Here is a 9887-nt window from a genome sequence, read left to right as displayed (position 1 = left end):
GACTTTGATTTTAAAACAGTTCAAGTTGGCTGTAACCTGAAAGCCTGTTTCCTACAGTCTAGTGTCTATAGAACCAGAAAATACTTTACACACTGCCAAGGGAGGGAAGCAGTTAATAGTTCTACTTAATTGTGACACCAATGAATCATAGCAATGACCAGCATGGCAAGATATCCAGACAGGAGCAGTAAGTGGCACTCCTAGGTTGGTGATACCCAACGGCTTTCTGATTGGACTCAAGGCAGGAGGAGGGAAACCATGCCTGGTACTAGAAACCTAGACAACTACTCGGGGCTAGTGAGGTCACAGAGCTTATAGGGGAATCTACTACTAAACCAGCATGATTCCTAACTATAGTCTAACTCTTATCCTTGTAGCCACAGATAAGTGTAGCTAGATATCCCTCATTAAAGAGTGTTTGCTTTTCTTTATAGCAAATGGACTATTACAGAAAACCCAACACAGAGATCAATAGATCCCAAGGAACCCAGCCCCAGTGAATACATCTACATCATAGCATCTATGTTTCAAGAAATGGTGGAGAAGAAGGGGAGGAAAGAGAAAGACCAAGAATACCAGGAAGTCTTCTGTGAAACAGTCTTTTCTACAAATGACTGTATAAACAAGACTGGAACAATGGCAATGCTAAGGGGTAGAGGAGAGAACCTCACAGGTCACAGTCACAGCCCTGGACAAGAAAGCACCAGCAACTGATGGGGAAAGAGAGAGAGAGAGAGAGAGAGAGAGAGAGAGAGAGAGAGAGAGAGAGAGAGAGACAGAGACAGAGACAGAGACAGAGACAGAGACACAGAGAGACAGAGAGACAGAGAGACAGAGAGAGACAGAGGGAGAGGGACAGAGACAGAGGGAAAGGGAGAGGGACAAAGACAGAGAGATGGAGGGAGGGAAGGAGGGAGGGAGGGAGGGAGGGAGGGAGGGAAGGAGAGACAGAGAGAGACAGAGAGAGAGAGAGAGAAAGAGAGAGGGGGGGTAGACACTGGAAGGTGGAAAAACACACCATGGGCATGATTGATTTTGGTAGGATGACCATTTTTACTATATTAATCCTACCAGTCCATGAGCATGGGAGAGCATCTTCTGATACCTTCTTCAACTTCTTTCTTCAAAGACTTGAAGTTTTTTTATCTTATAAGACTTTAACTTGCTTGGTTAGAGTTACCTCAAGATATTTTATATTATTTGAGGCTGTTATGAAAGGTTTTGTTTCCCTGATTTCTTTTTCAGTCAATTTGTCATTTGTACAGAGGAAGGCTGCTGATTTTTTTTAACTTCTCTCTTCTTTTTTTAAAAAAATATTTTATTTATTTATTAGTTATGTATACAGTGTTCTGCCTATGTGTATGTCTGCATGCCAGAAAAGGCACCAGATCTCATAATAGATAGTTGTGAACCACCATGTGGTTGCTGGGAATTGAACTCAGGACCTCTGGAAGAACAGCCAGTGCTCTTAGCCTCTGAGCCATCTCTCCAACCCAAGGCTGCTGATTTTTGTGATTTAATTTTGTATCCAGCTACTTTGCTGAAAGTTTATCAGCTGTAGGAGTCTCTCAGTGGAATTTTAAGGGTCATTTATGTACACTATCATATCATCTGCAAATAGGCTTTGACTTCTTCCTTTCCAATTTTTATCCCCTTGATCACCCTCAATTGTCTTATTGCTTTAGCTAAGACCTAAGTACTATATTGAATAAGTGTATAGAGAGTGGACAATCTTGTCTTGTTCATGATTTTATTGAAGTTGTTTTGAGTTTCTGTCCATTTAACTTGAGCCATGTCTCTGGTATCCCTGATATATACAGGATTTTTGTCATGAAGGGGTGTTGAATTTTGTCAAAGGCCTTTTCTTCATGTAGTGAGATGATTGTGTGTGTGTGTGTGTGTGTGTGTGTTTTGTCTTTCATTTTGTTTATACCTCACATTCCTTTTAAGCCTCTCCCCCTCCACCGACCACTCTGGAGCTTCTCAGCAATTCTGACAGGTCCTCTCCTTCCCCATGAACACGAGCATGCTTGTTTTGGGGTGTTCACCTTCCTGATACGTTTTTAAACTGTGATTACCATTGTCAAAGCTGCCTCTCTGACCACCTTGAACTTGTTTCCATGCAACCCCACTGGCTCTACATGAAAGTAATCAGGTTACCAGACAAAAATTTCTTTTTGTGTACTGATTTCTGTTTTGTTTTGTTTGGATGTACTGGATTCAGATGGGATCTCAGTAAGACTTTGTCTCATAGCAGCAGACCTTACCCTAATAACTTCATGTCATAGGGCAAGAGCACAGAAAGGTCACACAGCTTATGTGTACATATTAAAGATAATACTTGCAGCTAGCCAAACTGTTAGATTAAGTGGTTTTATCTTTCTACATGACACACCTAAATTACAGCAAACATCATATAACCACCAAGAAGGCCAAAGTCAATCCTAGAGTGTCATGGCTCCCTATTGCACTGGAGACCTCCTTTTCAGAAGTCAACTCCAATTATCTTTAATTGACAAGGTCTTGTTTAATTGATTCTTGGTGTGTGTGGCACCATAGACTCTCAGTGAACCTGGAGTTCTCCAGGTCAGCAAGACCAGGATGTTATGTAGCACATGGATCCTCCTGATTCTGAAGTGTTAGGATTACAAGCACATGCCACAGAGCTTGGCTTTTTATGTGGGTGCTGGGTGTTTCAACTCAGATCTTGAATCTTGCACAGCAGGCATTTTATCAGTTAAATCTTGTCCTAGCTTTCTTGTGTAACTGACTCTGACATTGAAAAAAAATGCCCTTCCCCATAATGAGATAGATGACTACCTTAGATGCCATGATAGAGCCTTCATCCAGTAGCTGATGGAAACAGAAGCAGAGATTCACAGTTAAGTACTGAGCCTAATTCCTGGAATCCAGTTGTAGAGAGGGAGGAGTGATGAGCAAAGGGGCCGAGACCAGGCTGGAGAAACCCACAGAAACAGCTGGTGTGAAAAAGGGGGCGATCTCAGACTCCAGACTGACAGCTGGGGAACCAGCATAGGACCGATCCAGGCCCCCTGAATGTGGATGTCAGTTGGGGGGCCTGGGCAGTCTATGGGGCCTCTGGCATTGGAACCAGTATTTATTCCTAGTGCAGGAGTGGGCTTTGGGAGCCCACTCCATATGGAGGGATACTCTCTCAGCCTAGATACACAGAGGAGAGGGAACTGGGATTGCTTTTTAAGATTTTAAGTAAGATTGTTTTTAATTTAAATAAAAATTAATTAAAAAGAAGTGTTTCCTATGGTATTGCCTAATGTCTTTTTTTTTTTCTCCTTGGGATGAAAATTTGATAGACGCCTCATGCTTTGAACTAAGGGTACCATAAACACTAGCATCCAGTATACCCCAGAGAAGATCCAAATTGCTTAGTAAGTAGTGTGCTTTATTTTAGAAATTGCTTTCAATACTCTCTTAAACCCCTAATCTGAGGGCCAAAACTCTCCCTCCACTTCCGTGGAGGGACCTTAAGAACTGAGTTTCCTTAGAGTGATATGAACATCCCTAAGATTGTTGAAAACGACATCATGAGGGGATCCAGTCTAAGCAACGATTTGATATCTATACATATACATGGATACACACGCACACGCGCGTGCACATACACACACACACACACACACACACACACACACTAGTTGGCTGGGTCTGGAGGTATGACCATTCAGAGAGGAGGACCAGTGACCTGCACACACTTCAAAGCGTGTTCTTGCAGCAGCTGATGCAACTGGAATGACTTGAGAAGGAAATTAGGAAAATCAACTGGGAGTATGGCTCTGTCACAAACAGGTTGAACTGGATTGAGTCACTTCAAATCTGTGCTGAGCCTCAAAGTCACCAACCATCATTTTAATAAGGACAGACGCCCAAAGCACTGCAGCAGGCTCTGGACAAGACCATAATTCGTCCTTGTGCCCTGGCCATTAAAACCTCTCCCGCCCCCATCCCCTCATCCAGCCCGCCGCTGCCTGTCACTCAGGGGCGAAGGGGGCGGGGCAAAAGGGAAAGGCACACCTCTTTTTGAGCTTCAGTTTCCACACCCCTAAAGAAGGACAGGTGGTCGTGCTCGCCTCGCCTACCAAACTCAACGAACCCAAGACAACTGTAGAAAAGCTGTAACATCCAGAGGGCTATCCAAATGTAAACAGTCTTGGCCACAGCACCCAAGACGACCTCCAAAGGACACGTTCCTCCAGGGACGGGCACAGCCCATCCACCCTCCCCTCCCGCTGGGACGTTGGGGGGCGGGACCACTCGACCCCCCGCCCCCTGGAGGCGCCCCGCCTCTCCTGCGCCTGCGCAGTGAGAATTGACAGCCTCGAGCGCCTAGGCGGGAGGTAAGGGGCTGCCGGGCGACGTCCTTGGGGGCGCGGGGCTGCGCTGTGGCGCCGCGGGCCGGGGTGTGGACGCCGGCGAGAGGCGCCAGGCAGCAAGCCCGGCTTCGGGCCGGTGAGAGCGCCGCCGGGCCGCGTCCAGCGTGGCCGAGCCTCCCGGGTTTCAGTTTCGGAGCAGCTGTCCCAGCGGGCGAGGGGAGGACGGGACCCCGCGGTGCCAAGGCCTCGGGGTTCGCGGTGGACGGACGCTCCGAGCCCTGGGGGCGTCGGGTCGCCGGCTCAGCCGCGCCGCTGGGGGCGTCGGTGTGGCCCGGGGGCGCCCTGGTGACGCCAAGGGGGACCCGGAGAGGCCGCAGCTGCGGGGTCCGGGCCTGCGCTCGCTCTAAAGTCAGCACCCCGCGCACCACCCACAAGCCCGAGGGGACGCGTCCCTCTGAGGGATGGGGCTGTCGGCTGTTTGGGACTTTTTCTAGGAAAGGGGCTCCTTCGCCGATAAACAAGCCTCGAGTAATTTACTTCACGTTTGAGTACTTTTTCTTCTTCGGGACCCTGAGTGTCATGCGCCCATCTCAGTGGCAAGAACCAGGAGATTAAGTTTGTAAAAGCATATGACACCTCTCGCTGCAAATGTGTCTGGAAAATGATTGCAGTCCTGGCTTCTAAAATGTTCATGAAACAGCAATTCGTATACATGCCCCCATACAAACACAAAGCAAAAACTTTGGAGTAATTTACAGTTATTGATAGCTCGAACATGGAGCCGGGCGGTGGTGGCGCACGCCTTTAATCCCAGCACTCGGGAGGCAGAGGCAGGTGGATCTCTTGAGTTCAAAGCCAGCCTGGTCTACGGAGCTGAGTTCTATTGCAGCTAGAGAAACTCCGTCTTGGAAAAAACCTAAGCCCAAACAAAACCAAAGCTGCCCATGATTATTTTTCTCTTATTATGCACTTAGTATGTCGGATTGTTCACGCTTTGTCCACTGGGAAGTTTTGTGTTGTCCTTGTTTTCTGTCCCCCTGTGGTTTTCCTGCCCCAGCCCTGGAATCAGCTACTTCTCCAGGGACTCCTGGCTTCCTTCTCTCACTTGTTGCTTGCTGCCCCTCCCTCAAAATGATACTAGATACCAACACCTGTGGTTCGGGTGTGCTCACTGCTGCTAGGGTGCCATTGCTTTCAGAGCCTCACAGAGGACAGCAGTGTATGCACATGTACACCATGTATGCAAGATCAATATTTATGTACGTTTATATGTCGTTGAAAAGTAAAAGTGCAGAGTGGCATCCTGTCTTTTCACACCACCAGAGTCGTCCTGGTATTGGCTCCTGCTTACTCTCTAACAGTGAGAACTGACTCATTTTCCGGGAAATGTTCCCTTGTTTGTTCAGTCCTGGTATGGGCAGACAGTAAGTAATTCCAGGATACCTAGAATATACTACTGAGAGATGTAGCTGAATTTTCTTTGGGCTGCCAACCGGCTCTCAGATAAAGACACAGAGACTTACTGTTAATTGTGGATGCCCAGCCTTAGCTTAGGCTTGTCCCACCAGCTCTTATAACTTAACCTGTTTCTATTCATCTACGTTTTGCCTTGGGGCTTTTTACCTTTCTTTCATTCTGTATGTCTTTTTTTTTTTTTTTTTTGCATTCTCCCTGGCTGGCTGGCTGGTGGTCACTTTCTACCCGCCCCCCCCCCCAGCCTAAATTCCACTCCCCACTCACTCTCCCTGCCAAGAAGTCCCTCCTATATCTTCCCCCATGCTTTTGGCCATCCAGCTTATTAAACCACTCAAGTGCCTTAGGCAGGCAAGGCAAAGCTGCAACACATCGTCATACCATGAAACATGTGCAACACATCTTTTCATAGTTAAACATTATATAGTAGAGAGAAACATACAGTACAACTGTCTTAATCTTCAGCCTTACAGTGTTGTGCAAAAGTACCATGTTCTGGGCTTTGATAGCTTTCTTTCCCATTTAGTTCATGGTAATGCAGTCTTATTTTTGATAGCTTATTTCTCGTTTTATATTTCTCTTACATCTTGGTTTTTAAAAAAATTTTACATGGTAGCATTTACTCTTTGATGAGTATAGTTCCATGGGTTTTAACAAGAGCAAATAGCTGTGTATCACCACACCATGACAGAATAAATTCTATGGCAAATATTTTATACTTTTTTAAACCATTAAAATAATAGAACAACTTCACAGAAGTTTGGGAACTTAGGAATTTTGCATGTTTTTGGACATTTTTATAGGTGTGAGATCTTTTATCCTATTTTAGTTTAGTGTTTTAATCATGTAACATGTTCCAACTTTATGAGTTAAAAGGTGCTGGAATATACTTTCAGTCCGTTTTCAAACACACTTCTACACCACATTCTGACACTGAACTGGGATCTTCCCTTAACAGATGACAGATGTTCGCTATTGCATGATGTGATGCCATGCTAGACAATACTCTGCTGTTGGCAACATTGTATAACTAGTCTGTTATTGGTAACATCGTACCTGCAATCATTGGAATGTTATGCTCTCACATAGAGTGTATAACTAATAATTTTTTAAAAATAGAAAATGATAGAGGGAAAATTTAAATTCTAGTTAGTAGGAGACTGAAGTAGAAAAGTCTCTTGACACCATTGCACCCCACTAATCTAATCAACCATTGGTTAGAATATGGAGAAGTGCTTCTGTTGGAATGTAAATTGGAAGAAAGGCACATTTGGGAATGTGTATGCTTTTAAAACTTAGTTTGTCTGCTTAATATTTCTATTTTATCTGTCCCTATTAAGTAATCATGGGTGGTAATATGGATTAATATGAGAAAAGAAATCACAATTTGTTTATAATCCTGGAAAATTGGGATCAACTTAAATAACATACATTGGATGATTAGATTACGGAGCATTCACAGTGTAATTCTGTGCTACTAAAAGTAAGTGCATAATAAAAATATTTACATGGTAACATTTTTCATATATTTGATCAAGTTATTCAAAATAAATCCAACATTCATTCTCCATTCAATCCAGTAATAGGTTATTATGTTCATTCCATCATTTTATTTTCTTTATTGTTAAATTTGTTTTTTATAACTCTTTGCAGTGCTTTGAGGGAGAGAAGGATGAATTCTATAAATGTTTAAAAACCACATTACCTACCAGATACCTTAACAGACTCTAGGGATCCTGGGGTGGGGGTACCAAAAAGAAGTGTTTGTGACCACACATGTGAGCACGAGCTCACGAGCTCATGAGCACGTACACACACTTGATTTCTCTCTGTCTCTCTCATCTCTCTCCCTGTCTTCTTCCCTCCCTTCTCTTTTAGTAATTCTTTTAATGAGTTTGCTAAACTCACTCTTGCATATCTGAAAATAATTATTTTGACCTTACCATAAATGATAATTTGCCTGGGTATGTACCAGCTGCCTAGCACTTTGAAGACATCCCTGTCTTTTGATATATTGCTTTGATGAAAAGTTGGCTGCTTTTGTTGTTTTCATTTATCTGTTATCTCTGGTTTGCTTTTAAGATGTTTTTCTTTGTCCTTGACGCTCTGCGGTTCCCTATCATGTGCTTAGGTAAGTTTCTTTTTATTTATACTAGCTGGGCTCTGTGCTTTTCCAACTTGAGATCTTCTGTCTTAATTCTCAGAATATTTTCTTTGAATAATTTCTGTTGGTTGTTTTCTGTATTCTTTCTATTCATTACTGATCTTGTGAATCTATGTCCTTTATCTCCTCTTTTATATTCTTCATCTTTTAATTCCTTAAGTTCTGTGGTTTCTTGTTTACCTCATCTTTTTGAGGCTTTCAGTTTAGATTTTTTTTTACTTGCCTTATGTTCCAATTGGCCTGTTAACTCTCTTGTAACATACTACTTTTAAAAAAGGAACCCACTCTTTCTTTTATGTCCTTTTGAAAAGTCTATTTCTTCATTTATGTCTTTGTATATTTAAGAATAGACTTGACATTACTTTTCTTTTTTAATCACTTTCTCATTTCTAGGGCCCTTGTTATTTTTTGTTTTGTTTGCTTGTTTCTTGAGTCTATTTCTTTTCACACTGTACTTATCCACATGTCTCTAGTTCCTGTCTGCTCTGGGGTTCTTGGTGTCTGAACATTTTCCTTGGGAGTTTGTATTAGACATAAGAACCAAGTTCTTAGCCAAGGGTAATGGAAGTGGTTTTTATGGCCTTTGCTTCAAGATTTTCAACTGTGGAAGAAAGGAGGAAAACAGAACATTGTTTAAAGCACTTCTTAATGTTTGGGGCATTTGATCTCTTTGAGAATCTGAAAACAATGAATCTTAAAGATTCAGGGTCTCACAGAATCAGTACATGAATGCGTGTCTCTGAGGCCTGGACTGAGAAGCCATAGCCTAACAGGATTACATGTTCCATCTGATGTTGGGCTGAGGGCTAAAGAGGTGGTATCAAGGCATGATATACTTTGGTGGTGTTCAGGCTTGGCTAAGCAGGGGAGCGCATCATTTATGTAAAATCAGTTACAAGCTCAAATTTATAAAAATTGATGTCTCATTAGAGCCAGTGTGGGGTTCTGGAGAATGCTCACTTCCAGCACCTGCCTCTCCTGTCCTGTCCCAAAAGCACATACTGGGACTTTTCATATGGCTGTACGGTCCTGGTTACACAGAAAAAAATCTCCACACATCTGCAGGGACTCCTGTTCTTTAAAAGCAATCAAGTACATTTACTGGTGCGCGTGTCCTTCATGTGCTATGGTGTGCTGTGGAGATCAGAGGGCGTCAGTTCTCTGCCGTGTCACTCAGGGGGTCACTCAGGCTGTGTCCTAGCAGCCAATGCCTTACCCACTGAGCCACCGCCTGGCCTTGTCCATATGCTGCTTTTTGCAGCCCTATTGCTGGCCATTTAGTAGACATTCCTGATCACCGTGTTTTAAAAGGAGGAGATGAGGGCCTTCAGTGAAAGGAGGTCTGTATTCTGCAATGTACTTGAAGTTTATAGTTACACGATTACATTATATGGCTTTGGAGGTGGAGTTTGATAGTTTGATATAAGCAGAAATATTGAGTGAAATTTTTCCTTGCGCTTTCGTTACTTGGCAGTTCTTTAAAACAATGGCTATTCAGTGTCCAAAGTTTATCAGGAAGACCTCATTTTTAGTGGTGTTTAGATACATACTTCACATTGCAAAAGACTTCAGGAGACAGCCATCAAAATATAAAGTAGGTGCTCTCTACCATGTGGGCCCCAGGTATTGAACTCAGGTCTTCCGTCTTGGTGGCAAGCCCTTCTACCCACTGAGCCATCCCATAGCCCCCACCTATTCATATTTTCTGAACATTCTCAGGAGCTTGGGAGGTAAAGGTATGAGGATCAGGGTTTCCTGGTCAGCCTGTGGTTACACAGTTCCCGTCCTGCCTGTGCTATGAAAATGAAACAGTTTGAAAAGTACTTGAGAATGACTTTAATGAAGAGACTATTTGCATATACATCATTTCATAGAAAAATCAAGCCATTCAAGTTCAATTT

The 9887-nt window shown here is 43.4% G+C and overlaps 1 protein-coding gene across 3 annotated transcripts in view; it reads left to right on the top strand.

The window, feature by feature from the left end:
* Positions 1–4324: 4324 nt before the first annotated feature.
* The window catches only part of Stx17 (syntaxin 17), a 51705-nt gene continuing 46142 nt past the window's right edge, over positions 4325–9887 (top strand). For 2 of the 3 annotated variants that reach the window (XM_040738564.1, XM_040738570.1), the window contains exons 1-2: positions 4334–4373; positions 7905–7953. The gene's annotated coding sequence lies outside the window, so the exon portion shown is untranslated. Of the gene's footprint in view, positions 4374–7904; positions 7954–9887 lie in introns of all 3 variants that reach the window. The other variant, XM_040738567.1, reaches the window with a different exon arrangement.

This window comes from Mesocricetus auratus, unplaced genomic scaffold (genome assembly GCF_017639785.1).
Source record: "Mesocricetus auratus isolate SY011 unplaced genomic scaffold, BCM_Maur_2.0 Super-Scaffold_6730, whole genome shotgun sequence".
Taxonomy (NCBI): Eukaryota; Metazoa; Chordata; class Mammalia; order Rodentia; family Cricetidae; genus Mesocricetus; species Mesocricetus auratus.
This window is presented reverse-complemented; position numbering and strand designations above follow the sequence as displayed.